Consider the following 9,618-nt stretch of genomic DNA (forward strand, 5'->3'; position numbering starts at 1 on the left):
CCTCTCTCTCAGACACAGGGGTTATGCGTTAGTCACTGACAGTCTACCTCTCTCTCAGACTCAGGGGTTATGCGTTAGTCACTGACAGTCTACCTCTCTCTCAGACTCAGGGGTTATGCGTTAGTCACTGACAGCGTCTACCTCTCTCTCAGACTCAGGGGTTATGCGTTAGTCACTGACAGTCTACCTCTCTCTCAGACTCAGGGGTTATGCGTTAGTCACTGACAGTCTACCTCTCTCTCAGACTCAGGGGTTATGCGTTAGTCACTGACAGTCTACTCTCTCTCAGACTCAGGGGTTATGCGTTAGTCACTGACAGTCTACCTCTCTCTCAGACTCAGGGGTTATGCGTTAGTCACTGACAGTCTAACTCTCTCTCAGACTCAGGGGTTATGCGTTAGTCACTGACAGTCTACTCTCTCTCAGACAGGGGTTATGCGTTAGTCACTGACAGCGTCTACCTCTCTCAGACTCAGGGGTTATGCGTTAGTCACTGACAGCGTCTACCTCTCTCAGACTCAGGGGTTATGCGTTAGTCACTGACAGAGTCTACCTCTCTCAGACACAGAGGTTATGCATTGGTCACTGACAGAGTCTACTCTCTCTCAGACTCAGGGGTTATGTGTTAGTCACTGACAGAGTCTACCTCTCTCTCAGACTCAGGGGTTATGCGTTAGTCACTGACAGAGTCTACCTCTCTCTCAGACTCTCAGTCACTGACAGGTCTACCTCTCTCTCAGACTCAGGGGTTATGCGTTAGTCACTGACAGAGTCTACTCTCTCTCAGACTCAGGGGTTATGCGTTAGTCACTGACAGCGTCTACCTCTCTCAGACTCAGGGGTTATGCGTTAGTCACTGACAGTCTACCTCTCTCTCAGACTCAGGGGTTATGCGTTAGTCACTGACAGCGTCTACCTCTCTCAGACTCACAGAGGTACCTCTCTCTCAGACTCAGGGGTTATGCGTTAGTCACTGACAGTCTACCACTCTCCCAGACCAGAGGTTATGTGTTAGTCACTGACAGAGTCTACCTCTCTCTCAGACTCAGGGGTTATGTGTTAGTCACTGACAGAGTCTACCTCTCTCTCAGACTCAGGGGTTATGCGTTAGTCACTGACAGCGTCTACCTCTCTCAGACTCAGGGGTTATGCGTTAGTCACTGACAGTCTACCTCTCTCCCAGACTCAGGGGTTATGCGTTAGTCACTGACAGCGTCTACCTCTCTCTAAGACCCAGAGGTTATGCGTTAGTCACTGACAGTCTACCTCTCTCTCAGACTCAGGGGTTATGCGTTAGTCACTGACAGCATCTACCTCTCTCTCAGACTCAGGGGTTATGCGTTAGTCACTGACAGTCTACCTCTCTCTCAGACTCAGGGGTTATGCGTTAGTCACTGACAGTCTACCTCTCTCTCAGACTCAGGGGTTATGCGTTATTCACTGACAGCGTCTACCTCTCTCTCAGACTCAGGGGTTATTCGTTAGTCACTGACAGCGTCTACCTCTCTCTCAGACCCAGAGGTTATGCGTTAGTCACTGACAGTCTACCTCTCTCTCAGACTCAGGGGTTATGCGTTAGTCACTGACAGCGTCTACCTCTCTCTCAGACTCAGGGGTTATGCGTTAGTCACTGACAGCGTCTACCTCTCTCTCAGACTCAGGGGTTATGCGTTAGTCACTGACAGCGTCTACCTCTCTCTCAGACTCAGGGGTTATGCGTTAGTCACTGACAGAGTCTACCTCTCTCTCAGACTCAGGGGTTATGCGTTAGTCACTGACAGTCTACCTCTCTCCCAGACCCGGAGGTTATGCGTTAGTCACTGACAGCGTCTACCTCTCTCTCAGACTCAGGGGTTATGCGTTAGTCACTGACAGTCTACCTCTCTCCCAGACCCGGAGATTATGCGTTAGTCACTGACAGCCTCTACCTCTCTCTCAGACTCAGGGGTTATGCGTTAGTCACTGACAGCGTCTATCTCTCTCTCAGACTCAGGGGTTATGCGTTAGTCACTGACAGCGTCTACCTCTCTCAGACACAGAGGTTATGCGTTAGTCACTGACAGAGTTTACCTCTCTCAGACACAGAGGTTATGTGTTAGTCACTGACAGAGTCTACCTCTCTCTCAGACTCAGGGGTTATGCGTTAGTCACTGACAGCGTCTACCTCTCTCTCAGACAGGGGTTATGCGTTAGTCACTGACAGTCTAACTCTCTCTCAGACTCAGGGGTTATGCGTTAGTCACTGACAGTGTCTACCTCTCTCTCAGACTCAGGGGTTATGCGTTAGTCACTGACAGCGTCTACCTCTCTCTCAGACTCAGGGGTTATGCGTTAGTCACTGACAGAGTCTACCTCTCTCTCAGACTCAGGGGTTATGCGTTAGTCACTGACAGTCTACCTCTCTCTCAGACCAGGGGTTACGTTAGTCACTGACAGGGTCTACCTCTCTCTCAGACTCAGGGGTTATGCGTTAGTCACTGACAGCGTCTACCTCTCTCTCAGACTCAGGGGTTATGCGTTAGTCACTGACAGTCTACCTCTCTCCCAGACCCGGAGGTTATGCGTTAGTCACTGACAGCGTCTACCTCTCTCTCAGACTCAGGGGTTATGCGTTAGTCACTGACAGAGTCTACCTCTCTCAGACACAGAGGTTATGTGTTAGTCACTGACAGAGTCTACCTCTCTCTCAGACTCAGGGGTTATGTGTTAGTCACTGACAGAGTCTACCTCTCTCTCAGACTCAGGGGTTATGCGTTAGTCACTGACAGCGTCTACCTCTCTCAGACTCAGGGGTTATGCGTTAGTCACTGACAGTCTACCTCTCTCCCAGACCCAGGGGTTATGCGTTAGTCACTGACAGCGTCTACCCTCTCTCAGACACAGGGGTTATGTGTTAGTCACTGACAGAGTTTACCTCTCTCAGACACAGGGGTTATGTGTTAGTCACTGACAGAGTCTACCTCTCTCTCAGACTCAGGGGTTATGCGTTAGTCACTGACAGCGTCTACCTCTCTCTCAGACTCAGGGGTTATGCGTTAGTCACTGACAGCGTCTACCTCTCTCAGACACAGAGGTTATGCGTTAGTCACTGACAGAGTTTACCTCTCTCAGACACAGAGGTTATGTGTTAGTCACTGACAGAGTCTACCTCTCTCTCAGACTCAGGGGTTATGCGTTAGTCACTGACAGTCTAACTCTCTCTCAGACTCAGGGGTTATGCGTTAGTCACTGACAGCGTCTACCTCTCTCTCAGACTCAGGGGTTATGCGTTAGTCACTGACAGTCTAACTCTCTCCCAGACCCGGAGGTTATGCGTTAGTCACTGACAGCGTCTACCTCTCTCTCAGACTCAGGGGTTATGCGTTAGTCACTGACAGCGTCTACCTCTCTCTCAGACTCAGGGGTTATGCGTTAGTCACTGACAGTCTACCTCTCTCCCAGACCCGGAGGTTATGCGTTAGTCACTGACAGCGTCTACCTCTCTCTCAGACTCAGGGGTTATGCGTTAGTAACTGACAGCGTCTACCTCTCTCTCAGACTCAGGGGTTATGCGTTAGTCACTGACAGCGTCTACCTCTCTCAGACACAGAGGTTATGCCTTAGTCACTGACAGTTTACCTCTCTCAGACACAGAGGTTATGTGTTAGTCACTGACAGAGTCTACCTCTCTCTCAGACTCAGGGGTTATGTGTTAGTCACTGACAGCGTCTACCTCTCTCTCAGACTCAGGGGTTATGTGTTAGTCACTGACAGAGTCTACCTCTCTCTCAGACTCAGGGGTTATGTGTTAGTCACTGACAGAGTCTACCTCTCTCTCAGACTCAGGGGTTATGTGTTAGTCACTGACAGAGTCTACCTCTCTCAGACTCAGGGGTTATGTGTTAGTCACTGACAGCGTCTACCTCTCTCTAAGACCCAGAGGTTATGCGTTAGTCACTGACAGCGTCTACCTCTCTCTCAGACTCAGAGGTTAATCCTTAGTCACAGTACATTTTCAGGGCATGCTGTTCTTGTTGTGTTGCTGTTGCTGATAGAAGAGCGTGTTTCATTGTCGGCTGTCAGACTTACAAATTACGGGTTGAGAGGGGAGACGTGGCTGTTTGTGTGTGTGTGGCTTTGCATGTGGCTATGGCTGTGTGTGTGTGTGGCTTTGGATGTGGCTATGTGTGTGTGTGTGTGTGTGGCTTTGGATGTGGCTATAGCTGTGTGGCTTTGGATGTGTGTGTGTGTGTGTGTGTGTGTGTGTGTGTGTGTGTGTGTGTGTGTGTGTGTGTGTGTGTGTGTGTGTGTGTGTGTGTGTGTGTGTGTGTGTGTGTGTGGCTTTGGGTGTGTGTGTGTGTGTGTGTGTGTGTGGCTTTGGCTGTGTGTGTGTGTGTGTGTGTGGCTGCCTTTGGATGTGACTATGGCTGTGTGTGTGTGGCTATGGCTGTGTGTGTGTGTGTGTTTTACAACGATCCCATAATGCAGTCTGTTTGAGCAGAAGGGCCAGCATATCCTTATGTATTAGACATGACCCGTGACTTTCAAGCACGACCAGGGACTATCAGCCATGACCAGGGACTATCAGCCGTGACCAGGGACTATCAGCCATGACCAAGGACTATCAGCCATGGCCAAGGACTATCAGCCATGACCAGGGACTATCAGCCATGACCAGGGACTATCAGCCATGACCAGGGACTATCAGCCATGACCAGGGACTATCAGCCGTGACCAGGGACTATCAGCCATGACCAGGGACTATCAGCCATGACCAGGGACTATCAGCCGTGACCAGGGACTATCAGCCATGACCAGGGACTATCAGCCATGACCAGGGACTATCAGCCATGACCAGGGACTATCAGCCATGACCAGGGACTATCAGCCATGACCCGGGACTATCAGCCATGACCAGGGACTATCAGCCATGACCAGGGACTATCAGCCATGACCCGGGACTATCAGCCATGACCCGGGACTATCAGCCATGACCCGGGACTATCAGCCATGACCAGGGACTATCAGCCATGACCAGGGACTATCAGCCATGACCCGGGACGATCTGATAAATAAAAATACTGCACGTTGTTATGGTGACTATTTCTTTCAACACTGAAATGAACCTACGAGTTCGCTGCTCTCTGCAGGACTAGTGGAGATACTTCCTCACTGAAACAGTGTTGTCTCACACACACACACACACACACACACACACACACACACACACACACACACACACACACACACACACACACACACACACACACACACACACACACACACACACACACACCGGTTGCCCTTTTCTTGTTGTTTTCTTGTTTATTTCTGATTTGACTGCACACTGTGGTATTTCGTCCAATAGATTTAGGAGTTTATCAAAATTGGGTTTGTTTTCAATTTCTTTGTGGGTCTGTGTAATTTGAGGGAAATTTGTGTCTCTAATATGGTCATACATCTGGCAGGAGGTTAAGAAGTGCAGCTCAGTTTCCGCCACATGTTGTGGGCAGTGAGCTCATAGTCTGTCTTCCCTTGAGAGCCAGGTCTGCCTACGGAGGCAGATCTCAATAGAAAGGCTATGCTCACTGAGTCTGTACTAAGTCAAAGCTTTCCTTTAGTTTGTGTCACTGTGCTCTCTCTCTCTTTAGGGACAAATAGCATTATAGTTTTCTCAGATTTTGTATTAATTCTTTCCAACGTATCCAGTAATTACATTTTTATTTTCTCGTGATTTGGTTGGGTCTAATTGCGTTGCTGTCTTGGGGCTCTGTGGGGTCTGTTTGTGTTTGTGAACAGAGCCCCAGGACCAGCTTGCTTTGGGGACTCTACTCTAGGTTCATCTCTCTGTAGGTGATGGCTTTGTTATGGAAGGTTTGGGAGTCACTTCCTTTTACATGGTTAAAGAATTCAACTGCTCTTTTCTTGATTTTGATAATTAGTTGGTATCGGACTAATTCTCCTCTGCAGAATTGTTTTTGCATCCATTTAGTGAATTCTTGGTTGGTGTGCGGACACCAGACCAACCATAAATATGGTGGGAAAAGTACCCAACTGTCCAACTTGAGTAAAAGTAAATATACCTTAATAAAATAGTTGTGAAAAGTCACCCAGTAAAAAACTACTTGAGTAAAAGTCTACAAGTGTTTGGTTATAAATATACTTAAGTATAAAAAATAGAATAAATAATTTCAAATGTCTTATATGAAGAAAACCAGATGGCATCATTTTCTTATTTTTTTAAATTTACAGATAGCCATGGGCGTGCTCCAACAGACAGTAGGGATGACCCAGGGATTTTCTCTTGACAAGTGCGTGACCATTGGACAAGTGTCCTGTCCTGCTACAGTAAGCATTCAAAATGTAACGGGTATTTGTGGGTGTCAGGGAAAATGTATGGAGTACAAAGTACATACTTTTCTTTAGAAAAAGTTGTCAAAAATAGAAATAGTAAAGTTAAGTACAGATACCCTAAAAAACTCTTAAGTAGTACGTTCAAGTATTTTTACTGTAAAGTGCTTTACACCACTGAAAATAGGTTCTATACGTGATTGAAGTATTTTTAGCCAGAATCTAATTGGTATGTCAAAATTGATGTTAATTTTGATGGCATAGAAGGCCCTTCTTGCCTTGTTTCTCAGATCGTTCACAGCTCTTTGGAAGTTACCCGTGGAGCTGATGTTTAGGCCGAGGTGTGTATAGTTGTTTGTGTGCTCTAGGGCAACAGTGTCTAGATGGAATTTGTATTTGTGGTCCTGGCAACTGGACCTTTTTTGGAACACCATTATTTTGGTCTTACTGAGATTTACTGTCAGGGCCCAGGTCTGGCAGAATCTGTGCAGAATATCTAGGTGCTGCTGTAGGACCTCCTTGGTTGGGGACAGAAGCACCAGATCATCAGCAAACAGTAGACATTTGACTTCAGATTCTAGTAGGGTGAGGCCAGGTGCTGCAGACTGTTCTAGTGCCCTCACCAATTCATTGATTGATATGTTGAAGAGGGTGGCGTTTAAGTTGCATTACTGTCTCACACCACGGCCCTGTGGAAAGTAATGAGTGTTTTTTGCCAAGTTTAACCGCACACTTGTTTGTGTACTTAGATTTTATAATGTTGTATGGTTTTCCCCAACACCACTTTCATCAATTTGTATAGCAGACCCTCATGCCAAATTGAGTCAAAACCTTTTTTGAAATCAACAAAACATGAGAAGAGTTTGCCTTTGCTTTGGTTTGTTTGTTTGTCAATTAGGGTGTGCAGGGTGAATATGTGGTCTGTTGTACGGTAATTTGGCAAAAAAACAATTAGACATTTGCTCAATACATCGTTTTCACTGAGGAAATGTACGAGTCTGCTGTTAATGATAATGCAGTGGATTTTCTCAAGGTTACTGTTGACACATGTCCCACGGTAGCTATTGGGGCCAAATGTGTCTCCATGTTTGTGAATTGGGGTGATCAGTCCTTGCATTCCAAATTTTGCAGAAGACGCTGTCCTTTCTCTCTCTCTCTCTCTCTCTCTCTCTCTCTCTCTCTCTCTCTCTCTCTCTCTCTCTCTCTCTCTCTCTCTCTCTCTCTGTCCTCCTCTCTCAAGTGAGGAAACAGTAGTGCACCTAATTAAAATATGGAAGGCTACATCGGAGAATGATGACTAGGATACAACAATATGACTAAGCTATAGGTTCTATGGAATAAGTAATGTATTAATGTATCAGTAGGAATGAGAGACCCTCTGCATGCAGTTCCCACATAACCAAAGAGGTGTGTGTGTGTGTGTGTGTGTGTGTGTGTGTGTGTGTGTGTGTGTGTGTGTGTGTGATTGTGTGTGTGTGTCTTGTGAAAGTGTGTGTGTGTGTGTGTCTGAATGTGTGTGTGTGTGTGAAACCGTGTGATTAATGCATCTCTAGTCTTGAAGAAAGAGTGTCTGAGAGAACCGTCTGAATAGAAGAATAGATTGAGGAAACCTGGAAGGAAACACACATTCCACACACACACACACACACACACACACACACACACACACACACATACATATTCTTTATCCCCTTACACTGTGTATAAGACAGTAGTTTTGGAATTGTTAGTTAGATTACTTGTTGGTTATCACTGCATTGTCGGAACTAGAAGCACAAGCATTTCGCTACACTCGCATTAACATCTGCTAACCATGTGTATGTGACAAATAACATTTGATTTGATTTGGATTTGATTTGACACCCACCCCCACTATATTAACGCGTGTCCTGAGTGTCAGAGCTATTTAATTCTAAAGATGATCACAGCCTGTCTAAGACACCTTTGAGGTAGTGTCTGGGTAGAAAACTTTACAGCCACTCAACTCAAATACACCCCATAACCTCTTTAATTGCCGTTCTGCAAAAGCGGTGCAGCGGAATGTTTACCGCCAATGCCTGACAAAACAAACAAGGGAGAGAGAGAAGATAGGTGGAAAGGAGGAAGGGTGAGGAAAGAGGAATCTGAAAAGTAACATCAATGGCTCCTGCTGGGGGATTGAAGTGCTGCCTCCTTTTCCCCAACTCCCTGGTGGTTCAGAAAAGACACACCACGGCAGACTTCTGATGCATTCTGAATGTAAGTTTGAGATAGGGCACAGAAGGCTTTGGAGAGGGGACGTGTTTTGGTATGTTTTTGTGAAGCAGTGGCAGGTTGTGTTGATAAGAGAACTCAAGGTACGTAGAGGATCCTCCCTTTCTGTTTCATAACCATACCTCCTCCTCTCCTCCCTCCCTACCTCCCTCCCTCCCTCCCTCCCACCTCTCCACCATGTGCTCCCAGTATGTTGTCTCCCTCCAGTCTTCCCCCTGCCTGTGGGCCTTGGACCCAGAGTCATCTACTTGTGTGTGGTCATCCTTTTCCAATACAGCCCCAGGCTTCTCGGCCTAACAAGTCTAACAAGGCACCTTGACAAAAGCGGTGATGATGTCATTCCAACTATGTTGATTTTGGATAAAAAAATTAATTCTCAACTTACACTTTCGTCCGAGAGATACTGAATATCTCTCCCACATCTCTCTTTCTAGGAAGCATCTGTTATCAGCATTAGAGATCTTATAGGGAAAACCAGACTAGATGCAGGCCTTGGGGCTCATATGTAAATCATCTGTGAACTGGTATGTCACAAACACAAGACGATAAGATGTGGAGGTGGCTTGTCTCTCTGGTTGGCTGCAGAGACAGTGTGTGTGTGTGTGTGTGTGTGTGTGTGGGCACATTGTTAGAGTGTGTACACACACACACACACACAGAAGTCCGAACACACTCATCTGTGATTGTGTTGACCTCGACGGTTGCTGCTGGTTGCGATGACCTCGACGGTTGCTGCTGGTTTGCGATGACCTCGACGGTTGCTGCTGGTTTGTGAGAGACAAATGGAGAGAGAGAACAGGAGAGAGAGAGAACGGGAGAGAGAACGGGAGAGATAGAAAGGAAGAGAGAATGGGAGAGAGATAAAGGGAGAGAGACAAAGGGAAAGAGAAATTGAGAGAAAGAAATTGAGAGAGAGAAAGGCAGAGAGGGAACAGGAGAGAGAGAAGAGTAGAGAGAGAAAGGGACAAGGAACTGGAGAGAGAGAAATGGAGAGAGAGAACAGGAGAGAGAGAAAGGAAGAGAGGGAGAGAGAAC

The 9,618-nt window shown here is 46.9% G+C and overlaps 1 long non-coding RNA gene across 1 annotated transcript; it reads right to left on the reverse strand.

Annotated features, from left to right (window-relative positions):
• Positions 1–2,459: 2,459 nt before the first annotated feature.
• Positions 2,460–3,775, reverse strand: LOC127915020 (uncharacterized). The gene is made up of 3 exons (XR_008089854.1): positions 3,619–3,775; positions 3,057–3,102; positions 2,460–2,585 (listed from the first exon to the last, which is right to left on the reverse strand). It is a non-coding gene; the product is annotated as an uncharacterized LOC127915020 (long non-coding RNA).
• Positions 3,776–9,618: the final 5,843 nt, after the last annotated feature.

The sequence above is a fragment of the Oncorhynchus keta genome, chromosome 3, assembly GCF_023373465.1.
Source record: "Oncorhynchus keta strain PuntledgeMale-10-30-2019 chromosome 3, Oket_V2, whole genome shotgun sequence".
In the NCBI taxonomy this organism is placed as follows: Eukaryota; Metazoa; Chordata; class Actinopteri; order Salmoniformes; family Salmonidae; genus Oncorhynchus; species Oncorhynchus keta.